Below are 26,724 nucleotides of genomic sequence, written 5' to 3'. Positions count from 1 at the left end.
TTGGACTTAATTCATTAAACCTCTCACCTCATAAAATCTGCAAGCATTAGAATTGTGAAAAGGAATATTCATCATAAAATAGAATCTCAGTTCAGGAAGTATCAGGTGTCAGCTAAGGGCCTTGTAGGAAATTCATGTACAACTTAAATGTCTAGGAAGTGTCTAGTTATCATTGAAAAATAATGACCTGACATTTGAGATTTGTAGATAATTTTCTCTGAACTTGAATAATAGGAGCTTGCCATTTGTGTCCAGCTCAGCTGGAATTAGCCTTTCCTCCCTCAGTGCTCCAGAATATGTCATTCTCTCTGTTACAACACCTATTTCAATTGGCCTTGCATTATTTTCATGAGTGTACTTCCAGACTAGGGTTATATACACCATGTGTTAAGGAACTCTTTTGTCCAACCCTGGAGCCTCCATGAAGTTTTCCCAAAGCAAATATTGATAAATGGTGGTTGAATGAATGTCACTAATGCAAATGTAAAAAATAGGTTTATGATACACTGATCTTTTGAAACCATGGGCAAACTCTCAGCAGAGATTCTTCATACTATGCTTCACACACACACATTTTCAATCCAGTTTATTCTGCTTATATCGGTTTCACTTGTTCATATATGTGTACAGAAAGGAAGTCATCTCAAGAATGCCTCCTAACAATAGCACTCTGTTGTTAAAAAAATTTAAAAAGACCAAGACAAAACAATTCTCTTGAAAAAGTAAATGCCTTGTCTGGGGTCAAGCAATTTTCTCAGGAAATTGACATTATTGTTAACCGAAACACCCTTCTGGACTTCATTTCCTTAACTCTTCTCTGGTAAACTTCATCAGATAATGAATCTTATTTAGCAGTCCAAGTGACAGTTGATTCAGCAGGCCTCCGGTTTTCATCTACGTGAAGTCATAGTTGTAGTCCAGACCCAGTGGAGTCTAAATGAAGCAGCCTTAAGGTACTTTATTTGCCTTTGGACAAGTAAAACTCTTGGCTGCAAGATAATAGAAACACAGCTTGAATTTGCCTGAGAGAGGGAGTGGTATGCAGCGTGCTAAGTCACTTCAGTTGTGTCTGACTCTTTGTGACCCCTTGGACTGTAGCCTGCCAGGCTCCTCTGGCCATGGGATTCTTTAGGCAGGAATACTGGAGTGGGTTGCCATTTCCTTCTCAAAAGAGAGGGGGTGGGGAGGCGAGGACAGCTGTCTCACAAAATCCAAGAAGGAGGTGAATAACCTAATAAGGGGGAAATTGGGATGCAGCAGAGCCTCTGGAACCATGGGAACCAGGGACTGGAAAGCTGCCAGAATTCTTTCCTTCTCCATTTGGAATCTCTGCTTCCTCCACAGGCCACCCTCAGTCTCAGTGTAGATCAATCTTCTCTATCAGGAGGAAACCTAGCCTTACACAACGCCTTTCTCTCTCTCTTTCAAATCTTACAGCTTTATTCCTAAAGAGGCACAGTGTCTCAATTTTAATTAGAAAAATCCCAGGGAAACCTTTGGGCCCAGGTTGGATCAAAGCTAACAGGAGATGTGTCGTGTAAATATGACTCTTATCCTAGATGAGGGGGCGAAGAGGGAAACAGAATGGAGAAGAGACTGCTCCTTTCCTAGGAGAAGGGGGCTAGAAAGGTATTGGGTTAACAACTCTGTCTATGCTCTTTGCTATGTTTGAGGGCATGGACTGTCCTATTTACAAACAAATCCTTAAGATTCTGGAAAGACAAAAAAAATGACTAGGAAAGAGCTGCCCACTGGATACTCAGAGAAGAGACTTCCAGCATAGTGGCTTCAGTGAAAGGCAGCGAGGGGTGACATGTTTATCTGAAGCACAATTCCCTGATAGCTCAGTTGGTAAAGAATCTGCCTACAGTGCAGGAGACCCCGGTTCAAGCCCTGGGTTGGGAAGATCTCCTGGAGAAGGGATAGGCTACCCACTACAGTATTCTTGGGCTTCCCTTGTGGCTCAGCTGGTAAAGAATCCGCCTGCAATTAGGAAGACCCAGGTTCAATCCCTGGGTTGGGAAGATCCCCTGGAGAAGGGAAAGGCTACCCACTCCAGTACTCTGGCCTGGAGAATTCCATGGACTGTATAGTCTATGGGGTCACAAAGAGTCGGACACGATTGAGCGACTTTCACTTTTAGTGACAGTAGGCTTCCCATCAAAGGACATCAAGAAAAATGGACAAGAAAGGACTTCCCTGGTGGTCTAGTGTTAGGACTCCACTGTAGGGGATGCAGATTCGATCTCTGGTTGGGGAACTAAGATCCCGCATGCCCCGTGACATGGCAAAAAAAAAACAAAAACGAGAGAGAAACTGACAAGAAGCACCTAACATAAGTAGCACCTGAAACGGAGCCTACTGGGAAGGTCTGATCTGTTTTCCTCATATGAAAGACTGTAACTCCACAGTGCCTTATGGTTTCTGCAAGCTCTGCCCAGGACTGCCACCAACCCATGAGTGCCTTTGTGCAGATTAGAAAAGCATGCCTTCCTTGAGCTGACCCAGCACCTGGCCACCTCCCTAGCACCCTGCCAGGACTCCTGTGTTGAGTGTCAGATTTCAGGTTCCTTGTACCCGTCAGCTTGGGTCCCACCAGCCCAGGGTCCCACCTGCACAAGCATCTCTGGCAGTCCAGGCCACCCAGAAGGAAGTGAGGCAAGCAGGCTATCTCTTCTCCAAAAACAAGACTTCCAGCATCAGTAAAAGTAAGGCTCAGGAGTAGCTTGGGCTTGGTGATGGAAGACAGTAGGAGGAATGGCAACAATGGCTAAATTGGAAGGCCTCTAGGAATGGACAGCCCACCCCCAGGTACCAGAGCCATAGGGACATCTCTGGTAGTGGAGAGGCCAGCCACAAACTCCCCGGGCTGAGTGACAGCAGAAGCAACATTAGCTTCTGAGGCTATCGGGCTGATTCAAAGAGGAGCAGTGATGAGGGTCTGTGCACACTTGTCTCTCCCACTTACAAACAGGGTTTTTTTTTTTTTTAAACAGGAATTAATCAATTAACTAATGGAGAATTTATGTAGCAAAATGCATTGATAGAGATGAAACATTTTTATCTCCTTCAAAAACCATATGATATCACTTCTATGTGGAGTCTAAAATATGACACAAGTGAACTTATCTACAAAACAAAAACAGACTCACAGCCATGGAGAACAGACTGGTGATTGCTAAGAGGAAGAGGGTGGGGGAGGGATGGATTGAGAGTTTGGGGTTAGCAGATACAACCTAGTATACATAAGATGGACAAACAACAAGGTCTTACTGCCTAGAACAGAGAACTATATTCAATATCCTGTGAATAAACCTAATGGAAAAGGACATGAAAAAGAATATATATATATGTGTGTGTGTGTGTGCGTGTGTGTGTATCTGAACATATGAATCACTTTGATGTACACCCAAAACTAACACAACATTGTAAATCAACTATACTTTGATACAGTGAATTTTAGAACTTTTTTGTCTCCTTTGATTTTACATTTGAAACATCAGAAATAACTCCCCTTTGAAGGGCATGGATGTGTAAGGATTTAGGGAAGCTGTACTTAGAAAAGGTAATGCAGGATTTAGGAATGCCATTTTTATAAGGTTGTATTCAAAGTTGTAGGGCAGTTTGTCTTCAAAGAGAAGCCACACTCTCATCCTTCTCAAAGAGTGAGGAGTCAGTCCATTTAAGGGGCAAAAGAAAGGCGCTGGCCCCCGGAAGCAGAAACAGGAGAAGGAAAGTGATCAAGGTTAGGGTCTGGGGGTGGGGGGACACCAGAATTTGGGTGTGCCGCTTTCTGATAGCAGCTGGAGATCAGCTTCCACCCTTGAGGTCCTGAGCACCAGGAGCCTGGGCGATCAGGGTCCAGTTCTGCCACAGATGGGCATCAGGCCAGTGCCTGGAGCAATGGCCATAATAGCAGAGCCATCATCCCGGCAATGCAGTCCAGGGAATCAGTACCCAGGCAGCCTGCCACTACGCTGTTAGAGTCCCGTTTATTTTTGTCCTTTGAAGGAGCCGCCCGTGAATGTTCCAGTCACAGCATGAGTCAGAGTCTTGTTCCCCAAGAGCTGCTGCAACACTGCCCCCATTCCACCCTCTCCCCCACTTCCTGGACTCCATCTGAGAGCCGCTCACCAGGGCGCTGTATGAATTAGGTGCGGGCTGGCTCTCCAATCTGACGCTTGCCCCGAGCCACAAGGGGCGGGGAAGTGGGAAAGAACTGGACACTCATTACGTGTGTCTGTGACAGAAAGTAGCATTCAAACCACTGAAGGAAAGAACGGATCATTTAAAAGTTTTGGGTAAATTGACTAGTAATCAGGGGAAAATATTAGCTCATTACTTCACTCTATCTAACTAAATACAGACTTTTATTTTATACTCGAGGATAGTTGATTAACAATGTTGTGTTGGTTTCAGGTGTACAACAACGTGATTCAGTTACACATTTACATGTATCTGTTCTTTTTCCTGGAGAAGGACGTGGCAACCCCCTCCAGTATTCTTGCCTGGAAAATCCTATGGGCAGAGGAGCCTGACAGGTACAGTCCATGGGGTAGCAAAGAGTCGGACACAACTGAGCGACTTCACTTTCCAATTAGGTTATTACAGAATATTGAACAGAGTCCCCTGTGTTATATAGTAGGTCCTTGCTGATTATCCATTTTAAATATAGCAGTGTGCACATGTCAATCCCAAACTCCCTAACTATCCCTTAATGTAAACATTTTAGACATAAAAATTATTTAAAAATAGGAAGAACGATGACAAGTAAACAATGTTAAGTACAAACAGTTGGAAACTTCTGTGTGGCAAAATTTTTAAATCACATATAAGTCTCAAACATTAGTGACAAACTGAGGAAAATAATAATGCGAGGCAAAGTGTTACTACTCATAATATTAACAGAGCTCATACAATGCATGAAAAATTAAAACTTTAATAGAAAAGATGGGCAAACGTCACAAATAGGTAAGTAAAACACATTGGTCAAAAAATATATGAAAAAATGTTCAACTTTGCTAATACTCAGAGGCAAAATGAAACAATAACAAGATAATTTTCACCTGTCAGAATAGCAAAGATTTTTAATTGCCAAAACTCACACACCGACAAGGTTGGAAGACATGTATACTTCATGCTTTTTCTATTGGAGTATACAATGGCAGAACTTTCCCTGAGGGAAATCTGATAAGAAGTATCAAAACATTAGCTATACATTCTCTTTGGAGAAGCAATTCTGCATGTAGGACGTTAATCCAAAGAGATTATTACACATCTTTGAAAAGATGTATTCAGACTTTATCAGTTTGAAAAATAAGAAATAACTTTAATGTTTCTTAGTAGGGGCTTCCCTGGTGGCTCAGATAGTAAAGAATCCACCTGCAGAGCAAGAGACCTGGGTTCAATCCTTGGGTTGGGAATTTGATCCCCTGGAGGAGGGCATGGCAACCCACTCCAGTATTCTTGCCTGGAGAATCCCATGGACAGAGGAGCCTGGCGGGCTACAGTCCATGGGGCCGCAAAGAGTGGGACACAACTGAGCGACTAAGCATAGCACAGTGCAGTAGGGGCTAGTTAAGTGATTGTGGCACATGCATTTATGGACTGCTTTACAGCCCTTGAAAAGAATGACGTGGACTTCCCTGGTGGGCCAATGGTTTAGAATCCACCTGCCAATGCAGGAGACATGGGGTCGATCCTTGGTCCAGGAAGATCCCACCTGCCGCAGGGCAACTAAGCCTGGGCATCACAGCTAGAGAGTAGCATCCATTTGCTGCAACTAAAGACAGCTCAGACACACTAATGAAGACCCAGGGCAGCCAAAAATAAATAAATAAGAATGATGTAAATCTATATCAACACAGAAAGATGACTTCAATGATTGAATCTTTAAGGACCATGCCATTCAGTCATATCAACTACTATCCTTCCTTATCAGCAGAGTTTTTGATAAATTACCCCTTAATAAATTGGCACTTGGTTCATAGCTTTGCAAATGACTATCATCCAAGGAGATTTAAATATCTGCATGAACAATCCATACCATTTCCAGTCTCAGGAATCTTGAATTTCTCATTTACAATAAAATACAGTAGATGTTACTGTGTCATCACCTGCTTTCTTGGCCACAGTCTGCACAAATTGCCTCATCTCTAAAATTACTAAATCAGGCGTCCCTCTCTCTGACCACATCCTTTTATCTTCTCAACTAGCCTGCTCAATTTTCATTATACATTTGTTTTAATTTTGCTTCAGATCTTCTAGTCCACCCCTCTATTCATCGAAGACTTAATGATCAACAATTCAAAGCATTCTCTTGCCAATATTTTAAATTCCTTCACCTCATTATTCACTCTGCACCTACTGCAAAATTACCTACACTTTGTGATTAAATTATCTCTTCTTGTTTTTTCATACCCCGGCTACCAAGCAATACTAGAGTATCACCTCCTGAAAGGCAGGTACCACTACTCACTGTTGTTCACTAATTTCAACTGGGCCCTTGCTTAAGTTCTGTTCCCACAAAGGCAGAGCCTGAATCACAGATCTGGATTTAAATGGTTTATTTTGAGATATTCCCAAGTAGAGGAATGAAGAGGAGAGAGAGAAGAGGAGAGAAAGAGGGACAGAGGGGTGGGAATAGGGAGAGAGAATCGGGGTGGGGGGAGAGGGACCAATGCAGGGAATGTTAATGAGCAGATTACTACTTCGGCAACTGAAGCTCAGTTCCACTGGCACCCCAGAGAGACCATATAGAGCCTTCTTTTCTTCTCTGCCATTGGTAGAGGTCTGTTCTCAGGGGCATTAACTCCCTCTCATTCCAGGCTACCTTGCACACAGGTCACACAAGCTCCTAGCCAGAGGATGCCCTCAGGCAGGTGTGTTTGCACTAGAAAACCATCAGCATGTTTGCAGAATTGTGAGTGCCAGGGGACGTCAGTGGGCCACCCCTGCAGCTTCAGTGTGGCCTAGCATCTTACCCTGTTACCCTAGCCACCTTCAAATCCCTCCCTACAACCATTCCAAAGTTCCTTATCACTTCAAACCTTTGCAATTGATTTTGCCTCCTAATTCACAGAGAAACATGGACGTCCTCAGAAAGGAATTCATCGAATTTCTGCCAACAGTTCTACCACTGTCTTCATCCACACCCATCATTGCTCTTTCTTCCTCTTCAGTAAAAGAGGAATCCCTCACCCATCAAAGGCCAACACCTGCCTCTCTTTGACCCTCACTTCCATCTTCCATGGTGATTCTCCTCAACTGATTGCCTTTTCTCTCTCCTGAATCTTCAACGTCTTTGTCTCCCTTGCCTCCTCTCTTTAACCTTAAACAAACCTCCCTAGAATTCACTTCCCCATTCCACCTATGGTCCTATCTCTCCTCCTCTTCACATGAGATTTACTGAAAAAACATCTTATATACCTGGCCTCCAGTCTCTCGCCTCCTGCTCCTTTCTTCCTGTTCCACAGTAAGGGCGCTCACCAGGGTCACAAATAGCCTCCTTGTGGCAAAAGTCAGAGGATTCCGGTCCTCGTCTCTCTTGCCATCTCAGCACCATTTGACTCTGCAAATTAGTTGCTCCCTGGGCTTCTAAGACATCCAATTCACTTGGTTTTGCTCCTTTCTCCCTGGTCACATTCCTTCAGTGTCTTTACCATCTCCTAAAGGATGCTGTTCTCAGCTCTCCAACACTCCACCAGTGCTCTCATCCACTTGCACACCTCTAATCACCACACTAAGGGGGATGACTCATAGATCTACAGTAGATCTACAGAAAAAAACCCAGACTTCTCTGCTGAACTCCAGACTTAAATTTGCATTTACTTAACGCACACACTCAAATCCGTCACTTTGGCCAATTTATTAAACTTCCCTTAACCTACATTCTTGGGTGTAAAATGAAAATGAGATACCTATCTCTTATGACCTTCAAATATTTTTAAATTTTGAAGTAACTATAGATTCATAGAAAGTTGCAAAAAAAAAAAAAAGAAAAAGAAAGTTGCAAAGACAGTATGGAGATGTCCCCTGTGCCCTTCCCCCAGTTTCCCTCAATGGTTACATTTTACATAACAATAGTGCAACATTAAAACCAGGAAATTGACATGGGAATAATGTGTGCAGTTCTATACCATTTTATCAGCAGTGTGGGTACGTGGAACCACCACTGCAATCATGAGACGAAACTATTCCATCACCACAAAGAGCTCCCTCATTTGCATCCCTGTGTTTCTTTTTTAAGGTCTCATCAGATCCTCGAGAGAATGGACATATATGTTATTTGGGTTTATGTTCTCAGAGTTTCACACATGGTGCCCTGCCCTCAGAAGGCACTGCTAAATGTTTATGAAAGCAAGGATGGAAGAATGGAAGGGGCATCTGGTCCATGGAGGCCAGGGAGAGTTGCCTGGGATCCAGGGCAGACTATGACAATGCTTAGCTCCAAGCCAGTGACCAGGGACCTGAGGACAGAGCCCTCTTCCTTGTGAATAAGGAGTCTCCTTTATCTCCTGGTGAATAACATGTTAGCAGATGCAGCAAGAGTCAGAATGGTGAGGCTCATGCGTGCTTGCATGTTAAGTTGCTTTAGTCGTGTTGGACTCTTTGCAGCCCTATTGGACCATAGCCCACGAGGCTCCTCTGTCTATGGGATTCTCTAGGCAAGAATACTGGAGTGGGTTGCCATGCCCTCCTCCAGGGGATCTTCTCGGCCCAGAGATTGAACCCACATCTCTTATGTCTCCTCCATTGGCAGCTGGGTTTTAAACCACTAATGCCATCTGGGAAGCCCTGGTGAGGCTTACCTCACATTAATTCCAACAGTTAATCCTACTTCTGTCTGTCTGTAGCAGAGGCTTCACTGGTGGCTCAGACAGTAAAGAATCTGCCTCCTATGCCGGAGACCCGGGTTCGATCCCTGGGTCAGGAAGATCCCCTGGAGAAGGAGATGGCAACCCACTCCAATATTCTTGCCTGGGAAATCCATGGACAGAGGAGTCCGATGGGCTACAGCCCATGGGGTCACAAAGAGCTGGACACGCCTGTGACTAACACTACACTGTCTGTAGCAGAGAGGAAGGACTTTCTCAATTCAGTCCCTTTTGTGGGAATCTCTGACATCACACCACATGGCCAGTTACTGTCTTCATTCTACATAATGGCTGACCTGCTCTCATATCACCAGCACTTCCTGGGCATACTAGAAGAATCAGGGAGACCATCTTGACTTCAGCTTGTCTACTACTAGGCTAGCGTGTGGGGCAACATTTGTGTCAATGCTTAGCACTTTTGTTCAGTCCTAGGGCATGATTTTAAAATTTTGCTTACTAGTAATTGCTCTTGATATATAAGTAATATTTTTGTTGTCCAGTAATTATGATAGTCAGTTGGAGAACTCTAAAACTGGGAAGAGAGGAAAAGCACAGACGAAAATAGCTAGACAAACTACATAGACAATTACACATACATTCGTGGCTAAACTTGCCCCACATTAAACGTGCATGTGTTTGTTTATCATCATATCACTATTCCTATTAGAAGGAAAAATAAGGAAATATTTATCCAACATGTTCCATGTTATGATAAGATTTTAATCAGAGCAAAAGTCAGTTTGGGTTCCCTTAAATAGTGTGGTTAAATCCTCCAAAATGAGAAACATTAGCTTGGAATCTCTTTGTCAGCAATGAGCAATTTGTGTTGTCTAGTCTGCAAGTCTCAAAGGACAGTTATTTGATTTCCAAGCCTTAAACTTATTTATCAGTGGTAATTTATAAACTTGGCACAACAATTTGTGAGCTGATGTTATGCTTCCAGCAGGGTGGTTTGGAAACAGTCCATATGGGAATTCATTTTCTTTTTTCTTTTTTTGGCCTGGCTGCGGGGCATAGGGGATCTTAGTTCCCTGACCAGGGATCAAACCGGTGCCCTCTGAAATGGAAGCCTGGAGTTTTAACCACTGAACCGGCAGTGAAGTCCTAGATATTTATTTATAATGGAGGAAATGAGAGACAATACATGAGTCTCTTCATCTGGGAAATGGTGGGGCAGCAGGGGGAGGAGTTGGGTGTTAGGAAGTACAGTGTGTCTTGTACATTAAAGTGAAAGACCCATTGGTATCTGTCAGGGTGTGTTTGATGTTAAAGACTGATGTTTGCAGAAAGCACGCACACAGGATGGACGTGGTTAGAAAGAGGGATCTTGTTTTACTTACTGGCATTTCCTCAGTGCTCAGGATAGTGCTTGGTGGATGGTGGGCTCTCAGAAGATTTTGACTGAATGAATAGTCAGCACTTATACCACGTGCAAGAGAGAAAGAACAAATCAATAGGTGTTCAATTATCAACCAACCCAAGGCATCCTGGGTAATAATGTCACAACACAAGACTTAGCCACACAGCCTATTGGGTCACAGCAAAATGAGACAGGATTGAGAGAGAAACAAGGAGTCAGAAGAATAAGGTCAGAGGAGAAAACCAAAACAGCTCTGGAAAACTTCCGTGGTTCAGAGCCAGCTTCAGTTGGGTTTGGGCAAGTCAGTCCAGTCTGGAGGGTAGGGCACGACAGCGTGAGTCCCAGTAATAGTCTAGAATCACAGTCAGGTGGGTGGAGAACAGTCCAGTCCTAGCAGAACCTGAGTCACTTTGCTCTACGGCAAAAATTGGCACAGCATTGTTAATCAAATAAATAAACATACAAAGCAAAAATCAAAAACAAAAAGCCCACAGATTTAAAATAAACTAACAAGGCAGCCAGGCTACCTTTCCCCTTTTTTTTTACTAAGCAGCCCCAGATTTTCTTTTGCAATTACTTACTTTGCTCTCTGAAGAATGTATTTTCATCCCAGTATTTTCTGCTGCTTTACAGATGAGAGCTGTAAAGTAAGCATGAATTTCAGGGAGAGGAAGGATGGGGATTAGAAAGAGGAAACAGAGAAAGGAAGGGGAGAAATTAAGACATCCCTGCACCACTTGTGCCAAGGCTGGATCAGGATCGCTGATGTCCCACCTCCCAGTTACCGCCCAGTATCCTGCCCACTCCTGGCTTCCTGTCTGCCACAATGCTACAACAAACCACAACCACTGGAGAGCCAGCCGAGGACAGAGGAAGCCTTGCCCACCGCATCCCAACACAGTGGCCACCTTTGTTCTGCGTGCCTGGTTTCCCGCTCCGTCCACACTGAAGTTCCGCTCTCCTGTGGTTACTTGACCTTTTAGGGCTTTTTCCTTTGTAGCATGAGCATCTCAGTCAGTGAGACAGAGCTGGAAGGTTATCCAGTCTAGAATGCCTCTGAAGCCAAAGCTAATAAATAGCTGAAAAATGGGTCAATGGTGGGAAAGAAAGACTCTGTGTGTGTCTATGTGTGATTTTAAACTAACAGGAAAATCACTGTAAATAGAATTCCAGCAGGACAAATTTGTACCCAACAGGAAATTGTAAATGGTTCTAAGAAATAGCTAAGAACATAAACTGTTTGCAGAAAAAAAAACTGAGGGATGACATCATTGCCTCTAAAAGGAATCAGTGTCTTAAAAAATAAATAAATAAACTCACCCATGAGGCGAAGGGATAACCAGAGCATATCTGGATTCTTTGCCTTGTATTTTTACAGCAAGATTAAAAAAAAAAAAAAGACTTCAAGCATGATTCTTAGAGGGTGAATCACAGAGACCATCTTGATAAAACTGGAAAGAGAGGAGAAACATAGAAGAAAATAGCTAGACAAACTGTATAGACAATTATACATACATTCATGGCTAAACACGCCCCACATAGAACGTGCATATGTGTGTTTATCATCAAATTACTATTCCTTAAAAGGAGAAAGAAGAAAATATTTATCCAACATGATCCATGTTATTATAAGATTTTAATCAGAGAAAAAGTCAATTTCTGTCTACATCCACACCCATTGCTTCGCTTTTCTCCTCTTCTGTAAAAGAGGAACCTCTCATCCATCAAAGGCCAACACCTCTGCCTCTCTTTGACCCTCCCTTCCATCTTCTTGGTAACTCTCCTCGATTAATTGCTTTTTCTCTCTCTTGAATCTTCAACCTGTGTCCCTTGCCTTCTCTCTTTCATCTGCCTGCAGCACAAGAGACCTGAGTATGATCCTTGGGTTGGGAAGATCCCCACAAACAAATCAAGTGACTTGGAACTAGCAGATGTAATTTCCAAAGAGAGAGACTATCGCATATATGGGAAGGGCAAGAATATCAGTATCTCACTCAGATATGTTGATCTCTCAGAAAGGAGAGGCTTTTGACTTCTCCTCATAACACTTTCTCTGCTCAAGTTAGTGTTAACCAGGGTCCAGATGGGAGGTGAAGCAGTTGGAGCTTCCTGAAAGGTTCACTCAGTGATAAAGGTGGTCTTGGAGTCCAGCCAAGGGATCTGTTAGCAGGAAGTAGGATGCTAGTGAAAGGCTTGGGCACAGAGCAGGAGAGACAGGTCTCAGTGGGTTGAAATTGGTTTTAAGAAGTTCATAGGGCTTCCCTGGTGGTTCAGTGGTAAGGAATCCATCTGCCAATGCAGCAGACTTGGGTTTGATCGCTGATCTGGGAGGATCCCACATGCTGCGGAGCAATGAAGCCTGTTTGTCACCACTACTGAGCTTGTGCTCTAGAATGCTGGAGCTGCAACTACTAAAGCCCTTGAGCCCTGGAGCCTGTGCTCCACAAGAGAAGCCACCACAATGGGAAGCCAATGCACTGCAATGAAGAGTGCATTGCAGCAGAAGAGTAGCCCCCACTCATCACAACTACAGAAAGTTTGACCAAAGCAATGAAGACCAGGCATGGCCAAAAATAAATAAGTAAATAAATAAGTAGTGATAATAATAATACCTAATTTACAAAGTTATTAGGAAGATTGAAATAACACTGTTAAAACATGTATCTAGCACATAGCAGGGTTTTTTTTTTTTATTAAAAACTTGTATCAAGTGCCAACCACTAATCAAATGCCATTTTAGGTGTGGCAAATACAGTGGTGAACATGCAGCTTCTATTCTAGTGTAACAGAAGTTAATAAACCAAAAAACAACACAGTAAATAATACAGTGGCATGTAATAAGACGCACTCTAAAAAAAATAACATGATGAGATTGCTTTTTTAAGTAGGGTAGTAAAGAAAGTCCTCTATGAGGAGATGGTATTTGACATAGATCTGAACAGAGTGAGGGCACACATCATGAGGATATCTAGGTGGAAAAGTATTCTAGGCAAAGGGAACAGCATATGCAAAAGTCCTGAGGCAGGTGTGTCCTTGGGGATTTCCCAAGAGAACTGGAAGACCAGTGTACCTTGAGAAGTGTAAGTAAGGAAAAAGGGTAGGAAATGAGATCAGAGAAGCAGGCAGGGGACAGATCATAGAGTCACGTAGGCTGTGATCCGGACTGGATTTTGTTTAAGATTAGTCATAAGCCACTGAAGAGTATTGAACAGTGAAGTTATCGGGCATATCTGTCGAAGGATTGTGAGGATGAGAATGAAAGCAAGGAGAGTTGTTAGGTAGGAGTTCTCCAGATATGAGATGATGGTGCCTCAGACTGGGTGGTGTCTGTAGAGGTGTAGTATAGTTGTATTGGAACTAAGAATGCTCTGATTGTCACGTTGGTCACAAGGTGTAACAGAAAAAGGAAGCACAAAAGTATTTTTTCCGAGCAACTTGGGAGAATGGTGTCACCATTCACTGAGATGAATATCATTCAGGAAGTAGCTTTTGGGGGAGGGGAGGTGTTGAAGTTTGGTCCTGATTGGTTTAAGAAGATGTGAGAGATATGTATGTGTGTGTGTGTGTGTGTACATACATGTAATGGAATATTACTCAGCCATTAAAAATGAAATGATGCCATTTGCTGCAAAATGGTTGGACCTAGAGATTATTATACTAAGTGAAATAAGTCAGAGAAATATAAATATTATAAAATATCACTTATATGTGGAATCTAAAAAAGAATACAAATGAATCTAAGGACAAAACAGAAACAAACTCACAGACATAGACAACAAATTAATGATTTCCAAAGAGGAAAGGCAGGGAGAAGAATAAAAAGTATGAGATAAACAGATATAAATTACAATACATAAAATAGATAAGCAACAAGGATTCACTGTATAGCACAATGAATAATCAAAATAATTATTCAATATCTTATGATAAACTATAATGGAAAATAATCTGATATATATATGAATACATATATATGTATACATCTGTAAAGCATGATTACATATATGTATAGATATATATGATTCAGTATGATAATCTCTAGGTCCAATCATGTTGCTGCAAGTACATATATATATATAAAACTGAATCACATTGCTGAATACCTGAAACTAATACAATATTGTAAATCAACTACACTTCAAAAAAAAGGTTTGATTTTGGACATGTTAATTTTGAAATACAAATTAGATATCCAAATCCAGTACATGCTCAGTTGCTCAGTTGTTTCCAACTCTTTGTGACCCCCAGGACCATGGGATTCTCTGTCCATGGGATTCCTCTGTCCATGGGATTCTCCAGGCAAGAACACTGGACTGGTAGTCATGCCCTCCTCCAGGGGATCTTCCTGGCCCAGGGATTGAACCCAGGGCTTCTGCATTGTAGGCGGATTCTTTACCGCTGAGCCTCCAGGGAAGCCCCATGGCTGCTAGATTGTATGGCAAAGGGAATTTTGCAGACACGAATTAGATTGGGGATCTTGAGATGGAGAGATTGTCCACGATTATCCAAGTGGCCCCATTGTAATCCCCAGGGTTCTTCTAAGAGAGAAGGGAATGTGAAGATGGAAATGAGGAAGACTGAGATTTAAAGATGCTGTGATCCTGGCTTTGAAGTTGGAGGAAAGGCCCATTAGCCAAGAAATACAGTTCTAGGAACTGGAGAAAGCAAGAAAACATTCTCTGTAAGAACTTCCAGAAGCAAACAGTCCTGCTGATACCTTGATGGTATCACTGAAACCAATTTTAGACTTCTGGCTTCCAGAGCTATAAGAGAATAATTTGTGTTGTTTTAAGCTGTCAAGGTTCTGGTAATTTGTTACAGCACTAATAGGTAACTGGGCTCCCCAGGTGGCGCTAGTGGTAAAGAATCCACCTGCCAATGCAGGTAGATATAAGAGACATGGGTTTGATCCCTGGGTCAGGAAGATCTCTTGGACAAGGGCATGGCAACTCATTCCAGTATTCCTGCCTGGAGAATCCTATGGACAGAGGAGCCTGGTGGGCTGCAGTCCATGGGGTTGCAAAGAGTCCGACACGACTGAAGTGACTTCACACACACACACCCAATAGGTAACTAATATGACAGGGTGGTGTGGGAGGCATGGCCACTACTGGTGTGGATGTGAGAGAGATGTAGAACTGGTGAGATGTTGAAAGTCCCTGGATGTCTTCAAGGGCAGGACAGTATGTGAGAAAAGACTATGAAGTAGCCTCAAGCTTGGGAGGGGTGTCATTTCTAACCAGCTCATAGAAGGCTGTGCTTCTAGAAAGGCCAAGAACTGACTTCCCTTGATGAAAACTTGTATTGAATCAAAGCAACTTGTGCTGGGTTACCCAGGCTTTCTTTAAGATTGAGGACTGACACATCTGTACCAAGTGAGTTTGGGTCCCAGGCTTTGGGGATGAGGAATGGCACCTTGGCTCAGTACCCAGTGCAGTGCATTACACATAAAGATTGATTTGATTGTCTGCATGCTCAGTTGTGTCTGATCCTTTGTGACCCCGTGGACTGTAGCCCATCAGGCTCCTTTATCCATGGGATTCTCCAAGCAAGAATACTGGAGTGGGTTGCCATTTCCTTCTCCAGGGGCTCCTCCCGACCCAGGGATTGAGCTCAAATCCTTTGCATCTCCTCCATTGGCAGGCAGATTCTTTACCAGCTGAGCCACTTTGGACTGTAACCCTAGGGGCTCCAGTAAAATTGTCCCTTGTTACATAGGAGTACCTCAGTACATAAGGCAAATGCTAACAAGTATGAAAGGGGAAGTTAACAGTAACACAATAATAGTGGGAGACTTTAATACACCACTCACACCTATGGGTAGGTCAACCAAATAGAAAATTAGCAGGAAACACAAGCTTTAAGTGATACAGTGGATCAATTAGACCTAATTGATATCTATGGGACATTTCACCCCAAAACAATTAATTTCACCTTTTTCTCAAGTGCACATGGAACATTCTCCAGGATAGATCACATCCTGTGCCATAAATCTAGCCTTGGTAAATTCAAAAAAATTCACATCATTTCAAGCATCTTTTCTGATCACATACTTGGCCACCTCATGTGAAGAGTTGACTCTTTGGAAAAGACCCTGATGCTGGGAGGGATTGGAGGCAGGAGGAGAAGGGGATGACAGAGGATGAGATAGCTGGATGGCATCACCGACTTGATGGACATGAGTTTGAGTAAACTCTGGGAGCTGGTGATGGACAGGGAGGCCTGGCATGCTGTGATTCACCGGGTTGCAAAGAGTCAGACACGACTGAGCAACTGAACTGAACTGAACTGAACAGGAAAAAAAAAAAAAACTATTAAAAATACAAAGGTATGGAGGCTAAACAGCACGCTTCTGAATAACTAACAAATCACAGAAGAAACCACAAAGTAAATCAAAATATGCATAGAAACAAATGAAAATGCAAACATGACAACCCAAACCCTGTGATTCAGTAAAAGCAGTGCTGAGAGGAAGGTGTATAGCAATACAAGCTTACCTCAAGAAATAAGAGGAACATCAAATAACCTAACTTTACATCTAAAGCAACTAGAAAAAGAAGAAATTAAGAAACCCAAAGTTAGTAGAAGAAAGAAATTATAAAAATTAGAGCAGAAATGAATGAAAAAGAAACAAAGGAGACTGTAGCAAAAATCAACAAAACTAAAAGCTGGTTCTTTGAGAAGATATATAAAACACACAAACCATTAGCCAGACTCCTGAAGAAAACAGGGAGAAGAATCAAATCAATAAAATTAGAAATGAGAATGGAGAAATCACAACAGAAAACACAGAAATACAAAGGATCATAAGAGACTACTATCAGCAACTATATGCCAATAAAATGGACAACTAGGAAGAAATGGACAAATTCTTAGAAAAGTATAACTTTCCAAAACTGAATCAGGAAGAAATAGAAAATCTCACAGATCCAAATAACAGATCCATCACAAGCACGGAAATAGAAACTGTAATAAAAAAAATCTTCCAACAAGCAAAAGCCCAGGACCAGATGGCTTCACAGGTGAATTCTACCAAAAATTTAGAGAAGGGCTTCTCTCATAGCTCAATTGGTAAAGAATCTGCCTGCAATTCAGGAGAGCCAGGTTCTATTCCTGGGTCAGGAAGATCTCCTGGAGAAGGAAATGGCAACCCACTCCAGTATTCTTGCCTGAAGAATCCCATAGACAGAGGAGCCTGGCAGGCTACAGTCCATGGGGTCACAAGAATTGGACACTACTTAGCAACTAAACCACCACCACCACCTATCCTACTCAAATTCTTCCAGAAAGTTGCAGAGGAAGGTAAACTCCCAAGCCCATTCTATGAGGCCACCATCACCCTAATACCAAAACCATACAAAGATGCCACAAAAAAAGAAAACTACAGGCCAATATCACTGATGAACATAGATGCAGAAATCCTCAACAAAATTCTAGCAAACAGACTCCAACAATGTACTAAAAAGATCATGTATCATGACCAAGTGGGCTTTATCCCAGGGATGCAAGGATTCTTCAATATTCACAAATCAATCAGTGTAATACACCACATTAACAAACTGAAAGATAAAAACCATATGATTATCTCAATAAATCAGAGAAAGTCTTTGACAAAATTCAACACCCATTTATGATAAAAGTTCTCCAGAATGCAGGCATAGAAGGAACATACCTCAACACAATAAAAGGCACATATGATAAACCCACAGCAAACATTATCCTCAATGGCAAAAAATTGAAAGCGTTTCCTCTAAAGTCAGGAACAAGACAAGAGTGCCCACTCTCACCACTACTATTCAACATAGTTTTGGAAATTTTAGCCACAGCAATCAGAGAAGAAAAAGAAATAAAAGGAATCCAGATTGGAAGAGAAGACGTAAAACTCTCACTGTTGCAGATGACATGATCCTCTACATAGAAAACCCTAAAGTCACCACCAGAAAACTACTAGAGCTAATGAATGAATATAATAAAGTTGCAGGATATAAAATTAATACACAGAAATCCCTTGCATTCCTATACACTAACAATGAGAAAACAGAAAGAGAAATTAAGGAAACAATACCATTCACCATTGCAACAAAAAGAATAAAATACTTAGGAATAAATCTACCTAAAGAAACAAAAGACCTATATATAAAAAACTATAAAACACTGATGAAAGAAATCAAAGAAGAGAAATATACCATGTTCATGCATCAGAAGAATCAATATAGTGAAAATGAGTATACTACCCAAAGCAATCTACAGATTCAGCACAATTCCTGTCAAGATATCAATGGTATTTTTCACAGACTAGAAGAAATAATTTCACAATTTGTATGGAAACATAAAAAACCTCTAATAATCAAAGCAATCTTGAGAAAAAAGAATGGAACTGGAGAAATCAACCTGCCTGACTTCAGGCTATACTACAAAGCTGCAGTCATCAAGACAGTATGGTACTGGCACAAAGACAGAAATATAAATCGATGGAACAAAATAGAAAGCCCAGAGATGAATCCACACACCTATGGACACCTTATCTCTGACAATGGAGGCAAAAATATACAATGAAGAAAACACAATCTCATTAAAAAGTGGTGCTGGGAAAACTGGTCAACCACTTGTAAAAGAATGAAACTAGACACCTTCTAACAGCATACACAAAAATAAACTCAAAATGGATTAAAGATCTAAATGCAAGACCAGAAACTATAAAACTCCTAGAGGAAAACATAGGCAGAACACTCTCTGACATAAATCACAGCAGGATCCTCTATGATCCACCTCCCAGAGTAATGGAAATAAAAGCAAAACTAAACAAATGGGACTTAATTAAACTTAAAAGCTTTTGCACAACAAAGAAAACTATAAGAAAGGTTAAAAGACAGCCTTCAGAATGGGAGAATATAATAGCAAATGAAAAACTGACAAAGAATTAATCTCAAAAATATACAAGCAGCTCATGCAGCTCAATTCCAGAAAAATAAATGACCCAATCAAAAAATGGGCCAAAGAACTAAACAGACATCTCTCCAAAGAAGCCATACAGATGGCTGACAAACACAGGAAAAGATGCTCAACATGACTTATCAGAGAAATGCAAATCAAAACCACAATGAGGTAAAACCTCACATCAGTCAGAATGGCTGCTATCAAAAAGTCTACATTCACTGCTAGAGAGGGTATGGAGAAGATGGAACCCTCTTACCTTCTTGGTGGGAATGTAAACTAGTACAGCCACTATGGAGAGCACTGTGGAGATTTCTTAAAAAACTGGAAATAAAACTGCCATTCAGTTCAGTTCAGTTCAGTTCAGTCGCTCAGTCATGTCCAACTCTTTGCCACCCCATAAATCGCAGCATGCCAGGCCTCCCTGTCCATCACCAACTCCCGGAGTTTACTCAAACTCATGCCCATCGAGTCGGTGATGCCATCCAGCCATCTCATCCTCTGTCGTCCCCTTTCTCCTGCCCCCAATCCCCTCCCAGCATCAGGGTCTTTTCCAATGAGTCAACTCTTCGCATGAGGTGGCCAAAATACTGGAGTTTCAGCTTCAGCATCAGTCCTTCCAATGAACACCCAGGACGGATCTCCTTGAAGATGGACTGGTTGGATCTCCTTGCAGTCCAAGGGACTCTCAAGAGTCTTCTCCAACACCACAGTTCAAAAGCATCAATTTTTCGTCGCTCAGCTTTCTTCACAGTCCAACTCTCACATCCATACATGACCACTGGAAAAACCATAGCCTTGATCAGATGGACCTTTGTTGGCAAAGTAATGTCTCTGCTTTTTAATATGCTGTCTAGGTTGGTCATCACTTTCCTTCCAAGGAGTAACCATCTTTTAATTTCATGGCTGCAGTCACCATCTTCAGTGATTTTGGAGTCCCCCAAAAATGAAGTCTGACACTGTTTCCACTGTCTCCCCATCTATTTCCCATGAGGTGCTGGGACCAGATGCCATATCTTAGTTTTCTGAATGTTAAGCTTTAAGCCAACTTTTTCACTCTCCTCTTTCACTTTCATCAAGAGGCTTTTTAGTTCCTCTTCACTCTCTGCCATAAGGGTGGTGTCATCTGATATCTGAGGTTATTGATATTTCTCCCAGCAATCTTGATCCAGCTTGGGGCTTTCACCCAGCATTTTCATGAGGTACTCTGCATATAAGTTAAATAAGCAGGGTGACATATACAGCCTTGACATACTCCTTTTCCTATTTGGAACCAGTCTGTTGTTCCATGTCCAGTTCTAACTGTTGCTTCCTGACCTGCATACAGGTTTCTCAAGAGGCAGGTCAGGTGGTCTGGTATTCCCATCTCTTTCAGAATTTTCCACAGTTTATTGTGATCCACACAGTCGAAGGCTTTGGCGTAGTCAATAAAGCAGAAATAGATGTTTTTCTGGAACTCTCTTGCTTTTTTGATGATCCAGTGGATATTGGCAGCTTAATCTCTGGTTCCTTGGCCTTTTCTAAAACCAGCTTAAACATCTGGAAGTTCACGATTCACATACTGTTGAAGCCTGGCTTGGAGAATTTTGAGCATTACTTTACTAGCGTGTGAGATGAGTGCAACTGTGCGGTAGTTTGAGCATTCTCTGGCATTGCCTTTCTTTGGGATTGGAATGAAAACTGACCTTTTCCAGTCCTGTGGCCACTGCTGAGTTTTCCAAATTTGTTGACATATTGAGTGCAGCACTTTAACAGCATCATCTTTCAGGATTTGAAATAACTCAACTGGAATTCCATCACATCCACTAGCTTTGTTCATAGTGATGCTTTCTAAGGCCCACTTGACTTCGCATTCCAGGATGTCTGGCTCTAGGTCAGTGATCACACCATTGTGATTATCTGGATCGTGAAGATCTTTTTTGTACAGTTCTTCTATGTATTCTTGCCACCTCTTCTTAATATCTTCTGCTTCTGTTAGGTCCATACCATTTCGGTCCTTTATCGAACCCATCTTTGCCTGAAATGTTCCCTTGATATCTCTAATTTTCTTGAAGAGATCTCTAGTCTTTCCCATTCTGTTGTTTTCCTCTATTTCTTTGCATTGATCACTGAGGAAGGCTTTCTTATCTTTCCTGGCTATTCTTTGGAACTCTGTATTCAAATGGGAATATCTTTCCTTTTCTCCTTTGCTTTTCACTTCTCTTCTTTTCACAGCTATTACAACCCAGCAATTCCATACAACCCAGCAATTCCACTACTGAGCATACACACTGAGGAGGCCAGAATTGAAAGAGACACATGTACCCCAATGTTCATTGTGGCACCATTTACAATGGCTAGGACATGGAAGCAACCTAGATGTCCAACGGCAGAGAATGGATAAGGAAGTTGTGGTACATATACACAATGGAATATTACTCACCTACTAAAAAAACAAATTTGAGTCAGTTCTAATGAGGTGGATGAAACTGGAGCCTATTACACAGAGTGAAGCAAATTAGAAAGAAAAACACCAATACAGTATATTAATGCATATATATGGAATTTAGAAAGATGGTAATGATGACCCTATATGCAAGACAGCAAAAGGGACATAGATATAAACAACAGACTTTTGGACTCTGGGAAAAGGCGAGGGTGGGATGATTTGAGAGAAAAGGAATTGTGAAACATGTGAAATAATGACCAGTCCAAGTTTGATGCATGAAACAGGAAACTCAAAGCTGGTGCACTGGGAAAATCCAGAGGGATGGGATGGGGAGGGAGGTAACAGGTGGATTTGGGATGGGGGAACACATGCACACCCATGGATGATTCATGTTAGTGTATGGCAAAAACCACTACAATACTGTAAAGTAACTGGCATCCAATTAAAGTAAATAAATTTAAAAAATAAAGAATAGATACATGTACAAAAAAAAAAAATTGTCCCTTGTTTTTCCTCCCAGACAATGTTACTCAGAAAACAAGAAACACATAGACATATTCACCCACATGTATACCTTTCTCAGAACTGGGACAGATACTTTCTTATTCTAGATTTCTAAATAAAGCCCTGGAGGGAAATGTTCTACCCAAACTTAAAGGATTAAAGAAAGTAGTGACACATATGATTCTAAGGAAATTCATGCCATTTTTTCCCACATATATCCAGACTCATGAGCATTCCAGCCAAAGAAGGAAAAAATGTCAGCATTAGTTAGAACAAGTTACCACTGTACCTGATTTATTGCTCATTCTAGGGTAACTGCAAACAGATGCTATAATAATTTCACTTTAATCAACCATTGTATGACTAATCAAAATACCAAAGCACTACCATTTTTAACAGGACTATCTAAATTTCCTAACGTTGTCCCCTCCAAAGACTGCTTGCCACAGCACTGGAGTACTGCTGACGTGCTCCCAAGGAAAGCGTCATGCACAGAATGCCGTTATATCATGTCAGAACTCTGAGGTTTTTGGAAAATTTCAAGTACTCTTGGTTTGAGTGACACTGAGTCAGAACCTAATGGGTTTTGGGAGACAGTCATAAGAATTCACAAATTGAACACCAGGTATGTCATTTTTATTATTAACTTTTTCTTGATTATTAAAAATAGTGCATGTCATTACAGAAAATTTAGGAATGCAGAAAAGTTCACAATAGGAAAGTATAAATCACCCATAAAGAACCACCTGGACATAGAACTATTAGTATCTTGTATTTTTTAGTTGAAGTATAGCTGATAACATCTTACTATATTTTTTAATGTATTTTATTTCCAGACAAATTTTAGATGTTTATATATTGATGCATGTGTGTTTTCTTTTTAAAACATTCAGAACATACTGAAAAGCTACAACCTGAAATTTTATTGTATCACAAACATTCTCCCAAGCCAATCACTATTCTTGAAAAATCTGAGTTTACTAGTTGTGTCATATGGATTTACCATCCTTATTAAGGATTTCACATTATTGGGCTTTATTTTTCCAAGATTCAAAAAAAGAAAAAAACAAAAAAAACCCTTGTATTTAAATGCTAATGAAAACTTCTAATTATTTTACTAGTAAATTCTTAAAATTAATGGGACAGAGGATAGTACTTTTTTTAACTTGTTATTTTATATTGGAGTATAGCCAATCAGCAATGTTGTGATGGCTTTAGAGGACAACAAAAGGACCCAGCCATACACATGGCTGTATCCTTTCTCCCCCAAACGCCCCTCCATTGAGGCTGCCACATAACCATGAGTGGAGTTCCCTGTGCTACACAGTGGGTCATTCTAGAGAGAGGATAGTAATTTTAAAGGTCCTGATAGAGAAAGGTAGTAACAGTCTATATTTCCACCAAACTTATACCTATTCTGAGTATTATCTTGTTTATATTAAAAACTAAGACTCAGGAACAAACAGAAAGCCTCCAACAGTCATAATCAAGCACATGTCAGATTGTAGGTAAACCCACCTTTCCTGAATAGACAACTGAAATTTCTGCCATGGAAATTCCAGTTGAGTTTCACATTTACAGGCATATTTTAAAAAGCAATGTTTTCCTTCTTCCTTTCTGGTATGTGTGTGTTTCCAATGAACATCTATAACTTTTATGATTAGGAAAACAAGACCTAAATTAAAAACACAAGGATATGCCTTTAACTCAATAGTTCTACAGACAAAATCTTGCTGAATTAGTACACCTATTATACACATCATTCAGAATGAAACATAATAGAACACAACCAGAATACTTGCTTTTCTTACATGTCAAATGGGATCCAAGGAAAGAAAGATTGTTATTTTTGTTTGTTTAGCTTACCAAAAAAAATTTAGAGAAAACAACACAACCAGCATATTTAAAAGAAGCACTGCTTCAGTTTTTTGCTCAAAATGGAAATGATCCTTTTCTTCTAAAAATGTGTTAGAAATCCCAAAACGTTCCTTTGACCCTCTACCCACACCTATCTCTTCCACCATCTCTCTCCTCTACCCATAAGACTTTTTTAAAAATTTTATTTATTTATTTTAATTAGAGGCTAATTACTTTACAATATTGTCCCATAAGACTTTTGAAAGTCATCTGCACTTGCTGGAAGCTGTCACTTCTTCAGTCTCCTTTCAGTTCATAGTTGCATCATATCTCTGTTCCAACTATTCCCCTAAAACATGGTGTGTAAATGCGATCAGTGACCTTCCACTGAGAAATCCAGTGATTACATGTTGTCCTTATTTTAGTGGATCTTTCTGCTGAATGTAATGCTGGAGACTAATTCTTCCTTCTCGAAATTCTCAACCCTTGGCTTTAGTGACTCCGTATATTCTTGGGGAAACTTAAGGCCTTCTAACCCTTTCTTCTTGCACTTTTCTAAGCTCCTCTTCCACCACTCACTCCACAGGTCTTGATATTCTCCCAGTTTCTCACTGACTCTTCTCTTTTTGCTCTATGTGTCCTCCCTGGCAGACCTCACACACTCTCATAGTTGTAACAGTTCCCTGAATGCCAATTCTTCCAAACCCATTCTCTGTCTAAGGCCTCAGACACACAAATCTGTCTGTTCAATATATGCATTGAAATTTACCACCACAGACAACGTGAGTGAATATGTTCCAAATTCTCCTCCTCTTTACAGGCTTCACCACCATTCTCTGCTGGTGACACTACTTAAGGAGTAGTGTCCAACTCTTTGTGACTCCACGGACTACAGCACTCCAGGCTGCCCTGTCTTTCACTGTCTCTTGGAGTTTGCTGATTTGTGTCCACTGAGTCAGTGATGCTATCTAACCATCTCATCCTCTGCCATCCCCTTTTCCTCTTACCCTCAATCTTTCCCAGCATCGGGGTCTTTTCCAGTAAGTCTGCTCTTTGCATAAGGTGCTCAAAGTATTGGAGCTTCAGCTTTAGCATAAGTCCTTCCAATGAATATTCAGGGTTGATTTCCTTTAAGATTGACTGCTTTGAATTCCTTGCAGTCCAAGGGACTCTCAAGAGTCTTGTCCAGCACTACAATTCAAAAGCATCAATTCTTCAGTGCTCAGCTTTATTTATGGTTCAACTCTCACAATTTCATGTCTTAAATATCTGTTAAATCAGTCCTTTTCTCTACAAACAGTGTCCCTTAATCTAGATTCAGTTCTTTATCATCTCTCATCTGAACCATTCCACCAGCCACAAAATCTGCCCTCTCCTTCCAGGATGGCTCTCTTCAAATCCATCCTCCAGTAGCTTACCAGGGCTCTAATAGCAAAATCTAACTCTGTGACCATTCACATAAACCTCTATGGTTTCTACAGCAGTTATAGAAAAGAGTCCCGCCACCTCACAGACCAACTCCAATCATTCAATGGTAATTTCTAGACTCTTGTACTGAGAAGGACTATGAAGCCATGTCAGAGGTTCATAATGAACAGTGGCTGTCATTAGTAAGGGAAGAAAGAGTAGTGGCCCTTATTCTGTGTATTTGCTTTTTTCTGATGAACAAGAGTTGGTTCTGATGAACCCAACTCTTCCATCTTTACCATTTGATACTTTTCTCCTCTCTCTTTACACTGTACAGCTTTAAGTCCCATCCCTCATCACTCTGTTTCTGGAATCTGTGCTTTTGTGAAACAGCTATCCCTACGTGGAACACCTCTATCTACCTCCCACACTCCCCACTCCTGACTAACGTTATCCCATTATTTGAGACTCAGGCCCGAATGCATATATCTAGTATACTTTTGAATGTCCCACGTGGCTCAGTGGTAAAGAATCTGCCTGCCAATGCAGGAGACGCAGGAGATGTGGGTTCAATCCCTGGGTCAAGAAGATCCCCTAGAGGAGGAAATGGCAACCTACTCCAGTATTCTTGCCTGGAAGAACCCCATGGGCAGAGGAGCCCAATAGGCTACAGTCCATAGGGTCACAAAGAGTCAGACATGACTGAGTGACGAACATGAGCACAAGTATATCTTCACTGACTCCCCATGTTTCCAGCCAAGGTTGGGTGAAGTGTTCTTTCTCTGTGTTTCCTCCAAATTCTAAGTTTCCCTCTATCATTACATATTGTCTAGTTATGCATCTATCTCCACCCCCAATACGTTGTCAACTACTTGAAATGTACACAAATTCTTTGCAAATGGATGCAAAGTCTTTGTCATGTTCCATCCCCCAAAGGTGACATCTATTTCTTCACCTCCTTGAATCTAGACAGGCCTGGGCCTAATCTTTAAGAAGACTGGCAACTTTTAATTTTTCCCTTTTGCAACTCAGCTTCCAAACTGTGAGGAAGCCCAAGCAGCCACTGAAGGACAAAATGTGGAAGATAACCATCACCCTTGGCTGGCAGCCTTAGCTAGTAGCTTTATTCAGCACCAACTTGCCTGTCACATGAACAAGCTGTCTTGAAAGTACTCCATCCTTCCGGAGCAGTTGAGCAACCCAGGTCTGGTCTGGTCAGAGATGAGTTGTCCTTATAAGTCCTAACCAAATTACAAAATCATAGACAAAGGGGTGAATGTTATTGCTTTAAACCACAAGATTTGGGGGTGGTCTATTTTACAGTATTAGATGAAACAAATGATGTGGTTCTATTGACT

At 41.3% G+C, this 26,724-nt stretch overlaps 1 long non-coding RNA gene across 1 annotated transcript; it reads right to left on the bottom strand.

The window, feature by feature from the left end:
* Positions 1-597: 597 nt before the first annotated feature.
* LOC122423863 lies at positions 598-10,961 on the bottom strand. The gene is made up of 3 exons (XR_006264233.1): positions 10,818-10,961; positions 10,217-10,295; positions 598-989 (listed from the first exon to the last, which is right to left on the bottom strand). It is a non-coding gene; the product is annotated as an uncharacterized LOC122423863 (long non-coding RNA).
* Between the last annotated feature and the right edge of the window lie 15,763 nt (positions 10,962-26,724).

Source organism: Cervus canadensis, chromosome 21 (genome assembly GCF_019320065.1).
Source record: "Cervus canadensis isolate Bull #8, Minnesota chromosome 21, ASM1932006v1, whole genome shotgun sequence".
In the NCBI taxonomy this organism is placed as follows: Eukaryota; Metazoa; Chordata; class Mammalia; order Artiodactyla; family Cervidae; genus Cervus; species Cervus canadensis.
This window is presented reverse-complemented; position numbering and strand designations above follow the sequence as displayed.